This window comes from Apaloderma vittatum, unplaced genomic scaffold, assembly GCF_000703405.1.
Source record: "Apaloderma vittatum isolate BGI_N311 unplaced genomic scaffold, ASM70340v1 scaffold5323, whole genome shotgun sequence".
NCBI classification, from domain to species: domain Eukaryota; kingdom Metazoa; phylum Chordata; class Aves; order Trogoniformes; family Trogonidae; genus Apaloderma; species Apaloderma vittatum.
In genome coordinates, this window is record NW_009706300.1 from 122,920 (window position 1) to 136,143 (window position 13,224).

The 13,224-nt window shown below is 38.4% G+C and overlaps 1 protein-coding gene across 1 annotated transcript in view; it reads left to right on the forward strand.

Annotated features, from left to right (window-relative positions):
• Window positions 1-13,224, forward strand: part of EBF1 (early B-cell factor 1) — a gene marked incomplete at its 5' end in the record, with an annotated part of 98,984 nt that overhangs the window by 69,291 nt on the left and 16,469 nt on the right. The window lies entirely within an intron of this gene.

Below are 13,224 nucleotides of genomic sequence, written 5' to 3' on the forward strand. Positions count from 1 at the left end.
GTTTTGGTATCACCGTAGCACTTGTCATTATGATTTTGAGAACTTTACCAACCACCACAGTGTTTAGCTCTTCAGGGAATATGTGTCCACTGATGCTGCACCATGTATTGGTTTAGGATAATAATCCTTATATACTGCTTTATTTCAGGATTGCTGAAATAATTAGAGCAATGCACAGTGAAGTGATTTGATGTTTGTTCCCATCAAAAACAGTACAAGGCTTTTTTTGTTGATTTCTGTCAAGTGAAAGCTGAGGAAGAAGCAGAATAGTTCACATAGGCTTCTAGTACCTTTGTCTTGTACAGTGAAAATGCTGTTTGAGTCTGTACTCACATCTGGTTTTGCTACTTCGACATACGGTACTTTGGTGAGGATTTGTGGTGAGTTATGTGATATACTGGAGAAAGAGGTGGGGTATTTGAAAAAGTATTACTCTTTGCCACAGATGCACTGATCAATAGCATGCCTGAGCTGGTGTCACTGTGACCAACTGCCACCATGTGTGTTGTCTGCTCTAGCATCGTGAATGTTTGTGAGTGAGTTGAGGAATCAAACAGGTCAAGTGTATGTGTTTGAAGGACACTGCTTTTCACTTATGGAAAGGCAGATGTGAATTTGGAGACCTGGGACATTGAACAAATTGAGCTTTGAAGCCGTAGACTCGATTCCTCCAACAATGCGCATCCAGTATAGCCATTGTGACTAGGTAAATCCTGTGACCTTTCTTCCATAGCTTCCTGAGCTGTCAATAGGCTTTCATCAGAGATTGTTGTGGGCTTTGATTAGTTAAATTTCTAAAATGTTTCAAAAGTGAGAAGATTTCATGAACAGTATAACTTATTTTATTTTTTGACAGAAATAAAATTCAATATGTGATTTTCTTACAGACTTGTTAAGTCTTTTATCTTTGCTTAGGAAGGCTGTAGACTGTAATTTTGGGGTCAGTGATGTGTTGTCCTTCCCTCTTACCACCAGAGAGACATGCTATCCCGGAGAGTTACATTTTACATTGTCTCTGTTCACCCTTTACAAGCTGTCCCTTCTCTGACTTTTGGACAGATTTGCCAAAGGACACAGCTTTCATAGGCTGTCAAATTTTCCTGCAGAGGTGCAACCCTTTCCAAAGAAAGAGAGCATCCTTCTGCAGGGGCTCTTTCATCTGTATCATGCCTCTGCTGCCAAGTGTGCATACAGAGAAAAATTGTTTCTCAGAAAATAAGAGACCAGCCTTCACTATGCACCAGGTGTTTGCAAGGCCCAAAAGAAATGCTCTAAAACTTCCCTGAACCCAGTGTTCCAGCTGACTAGCAGATGCCCATGGCTTTCCTCTAAACCAGTAAAATCAAGCAAAATAAGATTGAGAAATTCCAACTTGGGTTGTGCAGCTGGGGTTTGTAGTGCATCGTCAACAAGTATGGGGTTCCCTTTCTGGCAGGACCCCCAGAGGTATTCTTTTGTGCTGGTGTGGGAACACAGCTGTCCCATTCAGATTGAGGCTGATACCACACTGATAACCACATGTTCCTGCTATCTATCTTGGGACATAAAATGAGACAGAAGAAAGTTCCATATCCTGACTCCAACATTTCACAGGTATTTATGGACAGGGTATGAGAATGAGGGTTAGTACTGAGTCATCTTTCCCCTCATATACCCTTGTAGCTTAATGTGTTTGTTCTAAGTATCTTTTCAAGCTCTATTTTCAAATCTTTAAATCAAGGGAAATTGTGATTATGTGTGCAGAGAAATGCTGTGATGGCCTAAAAAAAGAAGTTACTGCTGAAAGACTGAACATACTAAATGAAGAAACTAGTATGCCTGTGGAAGGTTAGAGGGAAGCAGGACAAAGAGGACCTTTCCTTTTCTTTGGGTAATTCCAAGCTTGAAGGTTGGACCTCAAGTTCAAGACTGATTAATATGCCGCACACAGAGGCTGAATGCAGCAGGGGTTGGCACATGTCGACTTCTGTATTTGAGGCACTGATGGTTCAATTCCCAGCATCACTTTCTGGCTCCAGGATCATAATCAAGGACGCAGTGAGTCTCTGTGCTGGGTGAGCACTGCACAGCACTCTTCCCCGTGTCATTAGACCAGGAAGGGCTTTGGCAATATTCCACTACAGACAATTCTCAGTGGCTACTTAGAAGAGAGTTGGAAGCCACATGGCTTCCACAGTGAAAACACGGGCAGAGAGGGCAAATGTATGAGAGAGACAGAGAGTAAGACAGCAGAGAGGAGAGCAGTGCTCAAAGCTTTTAGCATCCTTTCTTTCATTTTCCCCATTGTCCTGTCAGTGCATCATCACTTTCTGTCCATTAGAAACCTTGTACTTATGCATTAAATAAATAAAACAAAACACATTTCTATAATTGCTGCTAGGATCTGTGGCCATTATTCCATTGAAACATCAGTGATCAATTAGAGATTTTTCAAGAAACAGAAAGGGTTCATTTTTGTGTTCATAAAGGCATGCAGTCCTTCCCATGGACCAACAAGAGCATTCTGCTGTGTAACTTATCCCTGCAGTCAGGAAGAATTGTTGAGGCCATCAAGTGAGTGTTTGCACATGCTCCAGAGCTGAGGAGCAAATAGCCGTATCTATAACAGGCATTTCTAAAACCATTGAGGCTCCCTGAGAAAGTTAATCTTCAGTAGTTTAGAACCAGTATTTTCAGAAGTGCTCATTGTTCATGCTTGGGATGAACTTTTTGAAATGTTCCAGCAATCTGTTGGACTTAGGCAAAATAAAAAAAACCCAGATTTTTATTTTTCTCCCCCCTCCTCCCCGTTTTTTCTGTCTCCCAGTGCTTCAGTAGCCAAATTCCAGAGTGTCCTCCCATAGTGAGGAGAATGAGAGCACCTGGGAACTCAGGTCTTTGGGCTGCTAGACCAACAGTTGATGCAGAGATGTGTTTAGAGTAGACTTGCAATATGTGGTTTCTGGAGAAAACGGTGGGAGCTGGTGTTGGCAGCTGGGCTGTAGAGCCAGCTATGGGCCTGGGTCCTTCTTATATAGCGTAGGTCAGGGAAAGCAGCCAGTGTAGGGTTGTCACTAACAGCTGTGCACATCTGTATATACACATGCACTCACACGTGCACCGAGAGGAGAGGCAGGCAGTACAGAGGTGGTGGGATTAGCACCCAAAGCCTGGAGTGAGATCAAGTACTAGGAGTGTGCTGGGCAGTATAGTCTTTCCCTTCTAATACAGACAGGAGGTAGATCAGAAGAAACAGGAGATCTCTGGGGAGAAGTGAAAAGAAATACCATGATGCTAACGTTAAGAAATTGTATAGTTGTCCTGTAGGAGCACTCTTTAGAAATCCTGTGTGTGGAGCTGGGGGATAAGCCTGCATGTGTGTGCGCAGTTTCTGGGTCTCATGTGTATGCACGTGTGCACACAAATGCACACGTGTTGTTGGTTCCTGCATACATAACTACAGTGGAAATCACTAAAGAGTTCAAATCACAACACCACATTGTGTCTATTGAGGTTCATTCATGTAACTACTCATGTAACAATTTTTAAAATAAATCTCTGGCAGATACCTTGTGATTCTGCCACTTCGTTAAAACTCCACAGCTATAGCTGTAAAATAGTTTCAGCTGTGAACTAGACTTGAAACACATTCATATTAAATGATTTAATAACAATAATTCTTCTTTATATGCAATTTCCTAGAATTTATTTGCTATTTTCACCACGCTTACAACTCATCACTTGTATTTAAATTAAGCGCAAGATCACTCTGTGTTTTAGAAGCAAGTCATTGCATTGACACCCTCCACGATCTGACATCCTCTTCCTCCCAGTCTGTTGCTTAACACCTCTCTCTAGGAGACCTGTTATCCCTCCTAAAAGGGACCGTTACTTCTGGTTTCTCTTCATTTGGATGAAAATGGAGTCTCTCTCTTCAGCACACAGGGGCTTCCCTGCTGAGCTGGATCACATGTAACCAGGCTCCACCTTCCCTTCAGCTCCTTTTTTCTGGTCAGTCGTTAGATACCCCGCCCTGCCCCGACATATCCCACCTCCTCATTTAGGACACTAATAGAAACCAGGTGGTTATTAGGAACCAGTGGCTGGCAAAATCAGTTGCCTTTTCGATATGAAATCCCACAGGTCTGCCCTTTATCCATCGTGACATGAGTATTGTTTATATTGCAAATAAAGGTTGTCTCTAAATGTGGGTGGGTTGCCCCAGGCTTACTAGTGGAGGTTGAAATAGCAGTGAAGACAAGGCAACTCAGGTTTGCTTCTTCAGACAGACCCAATGGAAATTCCAGAATGGATCTCCATCTGATAACTCAAGATACTGTGTATTAATCTGTTACTCATTATCAGCTAAGAAAAGACATATTTTATTATTTTTTTTTCCACTCAGTGTAACAAGAGGATTGTTCAAAAATTTTTGTACTAAGCATAGGGAGAAAGGGGGGACTATGTGAAGAGGAGCTGTTTGAGTTCATCTGTATAGCAAGGAGGTCAGGAGATGTGCTTGGTGTGCTTCCTACACTGTACTGTAAAATTTCCAGGAATGTGAGTCCAGAGTCAAGGTTGGTACTGAACCCTTAACAGTTGGGTTTTATTAATTTCTCAACTATGTGGGTATCTAGTTGGTTGAGAGGCTTGTTTGGGTTTTTTTGGTTTATCAATTTATCCTATTGAAAATATTCAGGAATAGAATTGCAAAGGTATTGAGAAGAAGATGATTGAGGCTGCTATGCAAGTATCACCTTTATGGGGTGGTACATGTCAGAGGCATGTCTGGGAACATGTAAAGAGTCCGAAGTGAGAGCAAGCTAAGAGAAAGCCACACTGCTCACTGAAGGGCAGAGCCATATACAAATGGCTGGCAAGGAGCCCTTTCTGTTCTGAAGGTCAACAGTTTGCATACACATTTCAGTGAGTTTTCTTTATAAGTGGGTCAGCATTTACTCAGCAAATGATTAGAGCAGATGGTGTAATTTAGAATCTATGACAAAACTTTTAATAGATCAGGGCTAACACGATGACAAGGAGCTCTGTGTTGTTCTCCATTCCTGATTTCTTCTTTGCCTTGGGGTAAAAATCAGGCATGGGATTGGATTTTCTAGTCTGCACATTCCATCTGAGCAAGTCGAACCACTTGTTTGAACATCGTTGTAAGAGGAATCCCCACACTTCTCTACTCCTGTATCATCATTGTTATTGTTTTCAAATACAATAATTAACTGAGGGTGGCAGAAAGCTACCAAACAGGTAGACACAGTCCCTTTGAGGAGCAGAGCTTTTGAAGGAAAAAGACATAGTTTGAAGAAAGTAACAAAGGCTGCGTTTGTGTATTTTGCTCCATGGAGCTGAAAATATCTAGTAAATTGATCCCGTGGGAGTAATAAATACACATTACTTTATCTTGTACTTCATGTCCTATACCCCTGAGCCTTGATAGAACAACACCACTTAATAGACTTAAAAAAAGAGTAATTACAGTCATTGGTTGTGTGATATTTCAGCCCTTCCAGCCCTGCCTGACCTTCTAATTTAGCTCACCGTGTCTAACTAATGCATTTATATTCATCTTTTATGAAGCATGTGTAGTACAAAATTGACTTTGCAGCCTTTAGCAAGCTGTCTTACCAGGTTTAGGATCTGGTTAGTACAGTGTTCTGTATAGCATATGTACATTTACAGCAGAATCTTGGATGCATACGGTTCTGATCAACTATTACTTTTTATCCTTTTGGAAATAAAATAAAAAATATTTATTCCATTTCATTCTCTCCTCCCCTTTTTAGAGCTTTTATTCATTGTAACCTTATTTACAGCTAAACATGCAGGCAGAAAGATGCAGGCATTTTTGAAATGATTACCACTAATGTTTCTACTTGTCAGAAGTGCTTAAATTTTCCTGCACTTTGTCTAAAAACTTAGCACTTTTTACCTTTTAAGAATTACAAATTTATAAGATCTTACCAGGCTGATTTACAAACACAGCTGACAGTTTATGATGAATGATGTTGCAAAATGTACAATATGTTTCTCTGTCATTTCTATGCATGTATATATTAAGAAGAAGATTAAGGAGAGAACCCCCCTCTGAAAGAAACCCTTGAGTTAAAGAGCACACGCACAAATCTCTCTTCTGTGTTTCCTCATAACTTCCTGCTCACTTCACTCATCCAATAGAAGACAATTGTTCTCTGTGCATTTTCTCCCACCATATGGTATCCTCATTACCATACACTAAGGGTCCATATGGGGAACTTGTGAAGTGAACTGTATTCATTTTAACTGCCAGATGAGCAGCCTTTTGCTTTGCAAGCTTAGCTTAAGTCATCTGCTGTCTTTATGTTGTTATGGCAACACAGCACCAATAAAAAATTCTAATCTACTGTAAGTGTCTGGGATCACAGTATTTTAAATGCTTGCCGTAACTGTCCTCTAAGTGAAGATGCTTGTTCTCTCAGTATGACAAAGGGTTATTGTCGACTCCAGTAGGTGGCAGTAAAGAAATTGTTTCTTTTTTTAAAAAAAAAACCTTAAAAAAATTATTTTCCTTTTTTCCCATCTCCTCTCACTTCGAAAAGTCATAGAGTTACACAATATGGTCAGTCCTCTATGTTTCCTAGGATTTCTGATGCTGAGGTTGGAATTACAGATGATACTTTCAAGTTGCAACTCAAGTACTAAAGGTAGTAAAGTATGAAACTTTGGTGGCAGCTCATGCACTTTATTGACAGAGCTCCAGGCTCAAGTACCACTTCACCAGGTTTCTGAAGCCTCCATAGCTACATAGCTAGCTCAGTTTTGGAGCTGTTTTTAGCTACTTTTTTAAACTCTTGAATCAAACACGAAGCTAATTAAGAATATCTTATAGTAATGGAAGTAGGCAGCAGCATCCTTAAATATAAATTGCTTTCACCTCTGCAGGCCACATGATATGTTGCATCTCCGTCTCTCTGTCTGTATTGAAAGTGAATGTTTGTAGTCTCAGTTCATCAGTTCACATTAGCCTCATGCTGAATATTTAAACACAGAACAATTTGAACACACCATGAAGAGAGACAGTGACTGCACTTTCACTTGGAACAGCAAGAGCTCATCTAATAATAATTTAGTAAATCAACCATTTAGTGGCTCAGTTGTACACTATATTGTGCCAAATAATATTCAGTTCAACTGTATGCTGGTGAAATTGAAATTCAGACTCCAGTCACGTGGCACTTTTTTGCTCAATGGAGAGATGAAATGGAAAATCACCCTCTCAATAGACTGTTTGAATGTAGTGATTTATCAAAAATATAGCAGAGTGACAATATAAACAGGATTTGGTTGCATGTGGTACAATCTATTGTAATTAGGCTTTTATTATTGTGGTTTCTTCCGCACAGATTATTTGATAATTCAGCATTTGCATCTTCAGTTTATTTTATATGTGGGCAGAGAGCAGATATGTGTAGTTACTGCGTAGTTACAGTCCTTTAAGGGCCCAGTCTGGTGGGAGATGTGGTGACACCTCACAGGGAACACAGTGCCCTCAGGAGCAAATGGGGAAATGCAGCTGCTGCCTTTCCTCCTCATGAAGCACCATGTACGTTACTTCATAGCATGAAAGCAATATCAGATTAATTTCTTTTCCCTGTTTAAGGCTATCAGGATTTGTGGGGAGTGGTAACTTCTTATATGTGACACCTTTATTGCCATCTTTCGAGCCCTGGCTCACAGGGAACACGGTGCCCTCAGGAGCAAATGGGGAAATGCAGCTGCTGCCTTTCCTCCTCATGAAGCACCATGTACGTTACTTCATAGCATGAAAGCAATATCAGATTAATTTCTTTTCCCTGTTTAAGGCTATCAGGATTTGTGGGGAGTGGTAACTTCTTATATTAGATTAACTGCTATAACTAGGCAAAAAAACAGGCAAGCTTTTGGGTGCCTAAGCCTTGCTTCCTGCATGCTGACTGTGCCTTTTCCCACCTGTATCAGCAGGTCTAATAAAAGATATTACCTCACCCTACAAAACTTGCATTGGTTGTAACCAAAGACCATTGTGACTTCAGCCAAACAGCTACACTTCAAGGCTGTCTCTGATGAAGATGGGGGAGAGAGAATATTTTCCTAGAAAGTATGTTGTGAAGTTTAATTTGTTCCCATTAAAGTGGTGCTTTGAGATCTTTGAATGCAGGGCATTGCGGAAGTGTGAAGTAATGTCTATAATCTCACCTACAGTTTCCATTTCTAGCCTAGTTTTAGGTGTCATGCAGTGGTTTACGTAGTGATGTAAAATATGATTGCCATGTATTTCTCACAACACACTCCAATTGAGTAGCAGAAAAAGCATCCTCCTAACCGTCATGATGCCATTTAGCAGAGAGTGCTGGAAGCAATAGGATACCTGTTGTCGTAATTCTTCTAAGAAATATAGAGCTTCACAATCTATACGCAACTGCTGACACTTGAAAACTCAAACATTTTGGTAAAATGAATCAAGCAGTAATGTTTCTTTTATGAGATCTCCTCACAGGAAGGAAAAGTTTGGCACCATTTGGAGATCAGGCTCAGTGATCCATCATAGCAAAGTCAGCTGTCCTGGTGCTTCTCATAGGTCACTCGATCGAACCAGTGGCTCTTACTACTATATTATTGCTTATGCAACAGTAATTGAGGCACCATGGTTTAAAATTACCTGGTCTAATAGGCACTGAACAATTTGCACTCAATACAATTATAAGCCAAATCATTCATTTCATAACACTTGGACTAATTTATTTGTTGACCTTTTAATATCCATAGCTCTTCAGTAGTATTAACTGCAACTCAGACAAAATCTCTTGTTCATTTTACTTTCATTGATTTTTTTTTTTCCATTGAGGCAATAACAGTTGTTTGAGTACACTCTTTTCTTTCTGTTGTAAAAGTCAATCATGTAACTTATGTTGATATAACTCAACCGGACTGAAATGTCCTCTTAAGTACAAGGGCATACAATCTCGTGCTACTTTTATAAACACAGCTACGTGTTTTGGATTTATTTTAAAGAATGTTTTGGGATATATTTGTAACTACAGATGACATATATTTGTAACTGCAGATGTAACTAGCTGCGAGGAGAAGGAAACCAAAATACGAGCATTTTTTAAAGCAGTGCCATATAAGCGTAACGCATTTCTTGTTCATTATTACAGGAGATCTAAGGTACAGAAATTTTGGAATTTATCTCTGTTAAATTTGTTCTTTAGGGTGACGGAAGTGTCTTTACTAATAATGTTATATTCATAATTTCAACTGGACGTAGCATCTTGTTTGTTGAAGTCCTAATGTTTTGTATTTTATTAATTAAAAAAACATAATACTAGTTTTTTCATAAGCTGAATTTTCTTTTTTTTCAGCTTTAAGCTAGCATGAGAGCTAAGAGTTTTTGATGGTCAAAGAAGTTACTGAAATATTGATGTCTTTTAAAAAAATCAGTGACAAGTTTTGAAACACTTGCATAAAATATGTTGGTGTAGTGACAATAGTAATCTTTTCACTCACCATTAAAAAAGGAAGCCTAGACTGTGTAAAGTGGTGTGCCTGCTTTTACATTGTGGAGGTGTACACAGAAATAGAGTGTTCTCTGTGTGAAATATTGGATGAATTTAATGTCTTAAAGACATGGTTATTCAACATTTATACTTGATTTGGATAATTTCAGGTGAATTTTTAAGACTTTAAATTAAAAATAATAATATCAGGAGCAAAATAAATTTTGTTTCTAATAAGAAATTGGGAAATGTTTTACAATATATGCTACAAGACACTTCATTGAGGTAGTCTTTCTGAAAAAACGTCTCTTTGTACAATAAAATACTCTAAGTCCTTTGAACGCATAGTTATAAAATACAGTTGTTATACATTTGGCATTTTATGCTTCCCTAGAAATTACCACTTGGTATCTAATCTCTAATTGTCTGTCCTTTCATTTCAATTGAGCCTGAAGTGGTCCTTCGTTGTAATGAGAATGCCCCTTACAAGAGACTTATTTTAATTATACCAATGATAAAATAGAAGTGAAAGTAGTCATTGGCAGGAGTTATGACTCAGCAGTGTTTTAACTGTAATACTAAAACCTACCAACATTTTTCAAGTCTCTATTTTAACATTTTTATGCACTCGCTCTCCAAAGAACAGTGTGGAATATCATTGTAGGTCAGAATTGCAATGTGTCTTACTTCTCAGTTTTCTTCCTGGTATTAAAAGTAACGTGAACTCTCAATTTCTGACAAGTAAGAATTCCTATCTGAAGTGCAGAACCCTGAAAAGTGACTGTTTTACAGATATTAATGATAATACTGTGTTGTGGGTTGTTTATTTTGTTGTTTTGGTTTGTTGGGTTTTTTTCCCTTTCATTAAAAGAAAATGAGGATAGGTCTTTACTTGCACGTAGGTGAACACTTGCTTTTCCAAAAAATAGCTAGTTTGGCATACTTAGGTATTTATTATGGGTAAATGCATTAATGAAGACCAACTCTGAAAATTGAAAAAAACAAAACATGTACGTACAATTTACACTTTAATTGCTAGATAGCTCTGCTAACATAACTCAGCAGACATCCTTGCTTTGCAATACTAAACATAATTATATATCTCTATAGATTTATATGCAATCAAGTGAATTATGCCACCCGATACACTCTAGATTTGACCTAATGGGTGAACAATTTAAAAAAGTGATACAACTTGACCTGTGTTTGGAAAATCTTTGTGTGTACAAATGATAGAAAATAAATATCAGACTTTCTATTTGCCAAGTAAAATGTTTTTCACTCTTACAGATACATAATTGGATATCCATGTTGTGTCACACACAAAATCACAGGTCACATTTAATCTTGTTTTAATCCCCAGTATTCCAGGAAATTTTTCTAATGGGCACCATAGTACAATCCTCAGAATGAAGCTTCTAAAACAGCTTGTGCCATATCTTTGAATGACAGTCTTAGAATTTAGTGTCTCTGTTCATTTTTTTCAAATTCTTTTTAAGTTTACTTAAGTCCAGACTCTTCAAATAATTCAAAACATTCTTTTGCTGCCATAAGGGGACTTTGACAATCTTCAGAAAATATATGGGTATAAAATGGTCATGAGAAGACTTTGAGTAATAACTCTTTTTTTTTCTTTTTTTTTTTGCAACTCTTATCTGCAGCTGAGAATGTTAATACTGTGAAAAGCAGAGAGAGAACTATCAGAAAATCTTACATATGCAACCCCTCCCCCCCAAAAAAAACCCCACTCAAAACCTAAAAACTCATTAATCTCAATAATGAACATCTGCTTCAAAGTACTGCAGATGCTGGTACAAGTAGTTTGGGATAAATTTTCAGAAAGAAATGCCCGAGGTTCCTATCTGAGATCGCTTTGTACATGTGTCTCTGTATATTTTGCCCAAGGATCGAAGGTAGCTGTGGCACAAAAAGAAAATTTAGCTTGAAAAATGTGCTTTTAGGTCATTGTGGCAAACCTTTGAGGTCAGATAGAAGAAAAGAATCTAATGATATCATTTGTTTCTTCATATGTTCATGGGTAAATCAAGAATAATCTTATTGTTGTCTAGATAGGTGAGAATAGTATGAGTCACCGTAAACTGGTGGGATGGAGGAATATTTGTAAAGGAAGCTGGTGAATAATTTTTTGTTAGCTATTGAATTAAGTGAGTTTATCCATTCATGATTGACTTTGTTTCTAATTTGTTTTGTTTTCTAATGATTCACTGAATCTGGCAAAGTGATCATAGTATGAAAGATGGAATTGCAAAATTAAGGAAAATTATGTGCAGAAGAACTGGGATAAATACTCTAGACTTTTGTACAGCATGAAAAATGTGTTTCCTTTTGTGATTTCACTATAGTTCAGACTGAGGGGATATCTCCTTAGATCCTCACAGTGTGAGCTTGCAAGAGAAATCTGTGGGAAATTCTGTAGAAGATGCCAGAGAATTACCATAGCATCAGTTTCTTAATGACAATGTTAGTGAATCTACCAGCTACCAGCTGATGTGTTGTAGGATGTGAGTAAAAATGAGTACAATGTAGTAAGATCCACCAGCCCTGTGCTCTGTGCATGCAAGGTACATCAGCCTCGTGAGTTAAAATTGGACAATTCTGAAGGGTTCCTCCAGGTAGCTATAAATGCCTTTTTCTGGTAACGTTAAGGGTCTGGGGCAAGACATACTGTAAAAATACTTAGAAGAATCAAAGTTCTACAGCTGTCTGAGAGACATAGTATTCACTGTCCTTTAACGAGGTGATTTAATCACTGGAAGAGTAACTTTAGTTCTGCATATCTGCTCTCACATAGCCGCTCTTCTCCCTTTGACTTAGAGACTTAACATTAGCAGAGAACTCCAGAACTTTTAGCAACAAAACCATGCAAATTACTTGCCAGATGCTTCAGTTGATGATAATATGGTGGGACCATCTAGACCCTCAAATGCAAGTTTATTCAAAGAGTTATTCCAATGCAACTATATTAATGCTAGTTTATTCCATGCTACTGTGTATTTAGATGAAGTACACATCTGTGCTAGCTACTAATTCTGTTGCCATTGTTATTTGCCCATCATCTATGGAAATGAACACAAGAATCACGAGTGGTGTGGATTATAAAAGGAGGCTGATACGTTTTTTTAGTATCTAAGTGCACATATTAACAGCAGGATAATAGGGATAAGATGGGAGATTTGCAAGGACAGACTTATAGGTGATCGTCATAGTTTAGTTCCTTTTTTTTTTGTCAGCAGGATTTGCTATGGGGACTGTTTGAATAGAGTGTGTTTTCCCTTTTGCTATGCATTTGTCACCTTTGTGGTTAAGAGGTGTTTTAATCATCGATTCTCAATGTTTATGGCTAGATGCCTGCTTGCATTTGCACTTCAGTGTTTGTTCTTTCTGCTGCCTCATATAGGCTTTCTATATTTTATTTATAAGGTTGGCTCATTGTGGAGCAGGTGGTAAGGTCATGCATGACTGTTTTTAGTGCTGTAGATTTAGGCTGTGATTTTCAGTTTGGGTAGAGGCTGGTGAGACTACAGTGGCTTGGAAAAGCTCAGGTTCTAGCTCCCACTGTAGACTTATTTTGTGGAAATTGCCATTGAAATTCAGTGACAGGAATTCAGTGTACTTCCATCTATAGGCAGCGGTAAGCAGAAGCTTTTTTTTTTTACCCCTCAAGTGAAATATGTTGTCTTTCTCACTTTGCCTTCCT